Here is a 6,000-nt window from a genome sequence, read left to right on the forward strand (position 1 = left end):
TGCCACAGAACAAACAATCCCTGCTCACCTTCTGACTGCTGCTTTGCAGAATTCACTCCTACCCCACCAACATCTCCTCTTCCTTAGGCTGAGGAGTTTCAGTACAATCGATAGTTCCTCACATGGAAGCCATTCAGCACAGCATTTTAATCTTTCTCTTAAAGTATTCCAAGTTCTGCTATGTTCAAGATGAGCAGTCGATAACTTCTGCAATTCAAAGTAGTAGCAAATATGGATAACGTACAAACCATCTCTTTTGTTTCCTTCTGAGCTCGGAGTACAATTCTTTCACTTCACTCTCTGGAAACACCGTCTTTCACATGTTAGAGGAGTACAAAGTAGTTAAAAGGTTTGTCTTGAGTTTTACAGGTAATCTGCAAAGTGGCAGACAAGTAGAACAAAATCTCCAGGACCCATTCTGACACAGGGGAGTCCAGCGGAACTTTCCAATGTTGAGTCTTTGCCCTGGTGATGTAGGCAAATTCCCATTTGGACAAAGTACACTTTAAAATTTTAAAGTTATATGAAGCAGTCTTAAATTCAATTATAAAATTATGCCCAGAGAATGAATGAGAAAGAATGGGGCTATTCTTTCACCCTATCAATGATGGGTATCATGATACATACATAATTTGTGTCCTGCTACATTTAGGAACACATGTCTGATCTTCCAGATGTGCTCACAGCAACACAAATACCAGAGTCCTGACATTCCCAATCCAGAAATTACAACTGTGAAATAAGATTCTAGCAAAAACGGTAAGCAAAGCCCGTGGCCACAACTTTGCCACCATCAGCTGCTCTTCTCTCTCTGTCCCCGAAATACACAGTACAAATGAGTTTAGACTGACCAAATACTTATGCAGCATGATAAGACAGATGTGGCAGAGACTCCGAAAGTCTGCTAAAGGTTTTGCTATTGCCAGCTGATTTGATGTAAAAGATATGCAGATACTACTGTAATGGGCAGCCCTGCAAGCCCATAGGATAGATAAAACTTCCATTTATGACAAAATTAAACCTGGTAAAAAAATGGCACTATTCCATTGAAATCAATAAGGTTGCACCTGTGAAAGCCAGCTGTGAGTCGAGTCAATTTGAGGTTCTCAAATGATGTAAAGTGCTTCAGGAGGAAAGATGCTATATTTAGGTGCCATATTATTGCTATGTAGACATTTTCACAACCCCTAATTATGGGGCTTTTTTTGCAAGCTCTGTAGTATTAACTGGATTGGATAAATATATAATTAGAGAGTGTTTCAACATGCACACTCTTGATGCTAGAAGCTTTATCAGCTCTTTCTTTTCTTCATGATCTGTTTTGCTTTGCTTTTAAAGCTGTTTCTATCAATTATGGCAAGATTTACTCAGAGCCCCAGTAAACGGTCACTGTAGATATCCCAGCAGAATAGATCTACATTTATGTTCCAGAACTCTCCTGTTTTCAGGAAAGACAGCTCTAGAGTGATATTGTATAACATTGACAGAAGCTAAGCTGATCAGACGGGGGGAAAGAAAAATAGGAAAGAAAAAAGAGGGGACAACAACGAAGCTTTCAGATGTTCCCTGACCCCAAATTATTTATAGGATAAGAGTTTCTACTCCAATACCTTTGACAGAAGATCTGCTGCCTAAATATTCACTTCATCCTGCTCCTCTCTTCTGCCAGCAGACAGAAGAGAAGAAAGGAAGACCTAAGGAGGTTCATTTTCTGCATGGTACCAGGGATGCACAGATAGTTTCAAAGATTTCTAGATAGGAGGCAAATACATCCTTGCCTAAATGAACAACCACCCTAACAAATTCCTGAATTGCTTGACACAAGAAAGGCAAGCTATGGGTTTGGGAGGTTTTTTTCAGTATCCTGCTTTGTCAAATTAAAAGATACTATTAACTTTTTAGTCCACTCAGTAGTGGGGGGGGGGGGGGGGGGGGGGGGGGGTAGTGGGGGGTGGTGGAGGAGGGATTAGAAAAGCAGCACCAGCATTTTCCTTCCTAGGTGTTGATAAAGTCTGCTTTACCCTTTATTGCCAAGAAAAAAAAAAAAAAAAAAAAGAAGCTTTAAGCAAATAACACTTGTTCTCACTTTTCTGATCAGGCATGGCCAATAAATTATTTGGCAGGTTCTTTCAACTGTGTTTATGAACCTTTTCCCCTTGTGCCAGCTTACATCCAGTGAGAATTTGAAAAGCTAAATTAAAAGTATAAACACTTCAAAACAGAAGTTAAGAATAGAAAGAATTAAGGATATTGCTAGAGTGACATGATATGGATGCTGTATTATTAAACAAACAGCTCACAATGGTATTATGACATGAGTAATAATTCCTGATGCCATGAACATATTGCAGAAAAGAACAATAGCTGCTATTACCAGCTATGGAGATACAGAGAGCACAATACCAAGAGGCTGGCTGCTGACTGATCTAAAGCAAGGGTTTTGTCTAAAAGCCAGCAGGATAAATTCACACCTGGTGCAAATGGGTGCAACAATGGAAGTTCACGGAGTTGCAGCATCTTCAGCTAGGCTCTGATATTGCATAAAAAGTACTATGGCCTTTGCTCTGTGCGCTCTTGCAGCCTGTTTATGGCTGTAATTGACTGGGGAATTCCAATTTGGTAGGATTTTGAACCTGCTTTGCACAGGTGTGAATAACTGAATTTGGCCCTACATTAATGTTAACAGATTTTTAAGCCCAGCAAGTCACAGAGCACCTCTGAATTGTTGTAATGTTCAACATCATCACGATAAAGTCTGACAGAGACAGGATGCTGGTGGCTATTGGCAGATGGACTGGTTTGCCGTACCTTTTGTTGTTATATATAGTAACTTTGGAGTAAGACAGGTGATGCTAAAGAAGATTACTGTAAAAGTTAGCATATTCACAAGCTTGACAGACAAAGCATGGAATCAGATCCTAGGGTGCACTTACAGCATGTGCTTCCTGTAATTGAAAATCTATTTGCGGCACAGAGAATAGAAAAAGCTTTCATTTGGGGTAAAACTTAAACATAAACTTTACTTTCCCTGTTTGATGCAGTAACTCCCTTCAAGACAGTATGGTCTGGAAGCAATGTGCTCCAAGATTCGCATGTCTACAATTGCCATGGGGTGGGGGGTTTAAGAACAAAGTAAGGGAACCTACCCATAAAATGAAATACGGGGCTTCATTCATTGTCACACAAGGTTAACATAGTGATTTGACCACTGTGGTGTGCAGCTAATATAAACAGAGACATCTTAAATCCTAAGTCTCTGTAGCTATCACACAGTTAGTAAGAAACACTCAGCACAGAGGTTTAGGTGGGCTCACTCTGCCCAAGTGCTGCCCAGCAGCTCCCAGTATAGGAAGCATGGCTCAATGCAAAATGTGTGACCAGGGTGCTTTGGTGTTCTGCCTTTCTCAGCTTTTACAGCAACACTGGGGACCCCTGACAGCTAACCTAAAGGCAGCTTCAAGGTTGTTCCAAACTGTGCTAAAGACCAAACCAGCTTCTGAACAATTTCAAAGCACAAGTTAAGCAAAAGTGGTTTGCTGCACTCTCTTGGATGTGGAGCTGGCTGGAACACAGCCACATGTGAGAACAGGCTGCCTTCTCTTCAGCCATCACAAGAGCACCTACACAGCACATACTTAATGCAAGACAGCATACTTAAGATGAGGCACCCCAAAGCCAAGAGAACTACTCAAAGCAGTGGGCAGCTACACTGGATTACCTCCAATCTATCATCAGGATCCCCCAAAACACGTTTTATTACAGAGGCATTAACAAGGCAAAGCTGATTTGCTTAGAGAAAGCCTTGCTTTTCTTGTGTGTGTGTTTGCACATAAAATGCACGCTCACACATGCAAACATGCCACCCCGATCAAGTCAAACATACACAATGCATTTAAGACATAAATAAATAGTTATGAGTCACTGATAACCACCTCATAAATTACATGGTCTTACAAAGTATCACTGCTAAAGATAATTCATACAATTGGATACAAAATATGCATGTATGACTCTCAGTAGGACAGATAAGAGCTGTTTGTTTCCTTTCAAAGAGCCCAAGGCCTTAATTTACAAGGTCCTGAATTATTTTTTTAAGCTTAAAGTCCCACATCTGTAGGTCAGTTCCAAAAACTGACCCAAAAACAAACCATAAGAGAGCAAACCTGACCACAGCTAGCATAGTGAATAGGAGACGGGACAAGGGGGTCTAAAAATCCAAGAGCCCAGTCTTTTCCAGCTCACAAGAGCTGGTTCTGCTAGCTTTAATAGTCCTTTTCCTCAAATGGATGTTGCTTCAGCATCCACTTGTCCTACCTCACTCCTGTTGCGCTGCCCAGGACAAGGCTTCCCATCACCCAGGCAAGGAGTTAAGCTACAGCCGCAGTAAAGCACAGCCACTGCAGCGCTTCTACAGCTTGTGACAAACTCTTCTGTGGGAGCGGGCACAAGACACTCCATCCAACAAAGCAAAGAAGGACAAGATCAGCCCTGCAGCCTCCACTTGGCCAAAACCTAAATGCCACTTTGGTACCACTTGACTGACACAGCCCAAACATGGCGTGTTTGTTTTGCTGACACATAGGTTTAAGTTTTCTCCCCAGCCACATCTTCTTTCCCCTTGGATACAATAGCCATCTTCATAGCACTTATTATAACATATTGCAGCAATAACGTGCAATTATCCTCAAAAACAAAGCAAAAGCTCAAGATAAAAATAACAGGCACTGAGCACACTTACCAGCTGGAGGAAGGCAGTGAGGCAGTACTAGCTGCAGCCTACTACAACACAGCCATTTTAGGGCTGCAGCTGCCTCTCCCAAGCCTGTTTTGAAAGACCAATCTGCAGGAAGACATGGCAGAAGATAAGCCCTCTCCAAAAGAAGGTCCAAAATGAGAAGGAGCAGGCAGCAGCAGGGCTCAGCAGAGCACCCATTAGGCAGAGATGTGCCTCACCTGGGGTCTGTGTGTTTTGCAGCTGGATTCAGTGATTGTATTTGGGCCAGGAAAGATCTTGAGTTGCTTCACCACCTGGGAGGGCTCATCCTTTCACTAGGAGAGATCTGTCAGGTGGCCAGCAAACACAGCTCTCATCCTAGGTCTTCCTTGATGGTGATATCTGACCTAGGGAAATCAATTCACCTTCCAGGTTTTCTTCTTGCCCTTTTTTCTGTTTTGCTGGGTATGCTTACTTTGCCCAAGACAGACTCAGCTGATCCTACTGTTTCCAAGCTTTCACAAAAATGTACCCTGAAAGCAGGTTATAGTAAGGGAAAAAAACAGTTTCAAGAACCAAAAAGAGAAAACCTATGAATTTAATAAAAGTATTCGCTTAAAATTCTCAGCAGCAGATAACGAAGATGATTAATTACAAGGAAACTGCATATCTCACATCTCTGATGGCTTCAGAGATCTTTCAGGTTAAAATGGCATGTGTATAAAACTTGACATCTCTGCTTTGTACGAGAAAGTCTGTTTAGAGCTGCACACATTCAAGGAGGGCCTCTGTTGAATAGAATTGGCCAAATCAGATTAAAAACCCAGTGTCTATGATGAAGGCTGCAAGCTGCCTGCTCGGAGAGGTTCCAGTGATGTGAACCAGAAGTTCCTTGCATGTGGGCAGGCCCTAAATTTGATACTGGAATTTAAAAACAAATTAAGATTCCCATGCAATATTGACTTTTTTTTTTTTTCCAGGGTAAAAGATTTTACAGCATGGAATGCTATATGCAGTGGTTACATGAGTCCAAGTAATTGTACCAATTATATAATTTGATATAATTGCACTAATTACATAAACACATAATAATGAAATATAAGTTATTCCAAGAGCTAAACTGGAAGAACATTAAAGAACCTAAATCTGCTCCCACTTATTCTAGTACAAATCAGAAACAATTCCCCTGAAATCAATGAAGGTACCCAAATAAAATTGGACCCCCAAATTACCAGCAGTCAGGTAAATCCAGCTTTTGGTTCAAGGGTACCGACTGGGCAAGCAAA

The 6,000-nt window shown here is 41.4% G+C and overlaps 1 long non-coding RNA gene across 1 annotated transcript in view; it reads right to left on the reverse strand.

Annotated features, from left to right (window-relative positions):
- The window catches only part of LOC134157792 (uncharacterized), a 101,130-nt gene extending 96,191 nt beyond the window's left edge, over positions 1 to 4,939 (reverse strand). The window contains exon 1 of the long non-coding RNA XR_009962464.1: positions 4,739 to 4,939. This is a non-coding gene — a long non-coding RNA (uncharacterized LOC134157792). The remainder of the gene's footprint in view (positions 1 to 4,738) is intronic.
- Positions 4,940 to 6,000: the final 1,061 nt, after the last annotated feature.

Source organism: Pezoporus occidentalis, unplaced genomic scaffold (assembly GCF_034315485.1).
Source record: "Pezoporus occidentalis ecotype Australia unplaced genomic scaffold, CSIRO_AGI_Poc_V1 ctg12, whole genome shotgun sequence".
Lineage (NCBI taxonomy): Eukaryota > Metazoa > Chordata > Aves > Psittaciformes > Psittacidae > Pezoporus > Pezoporus occidentalis.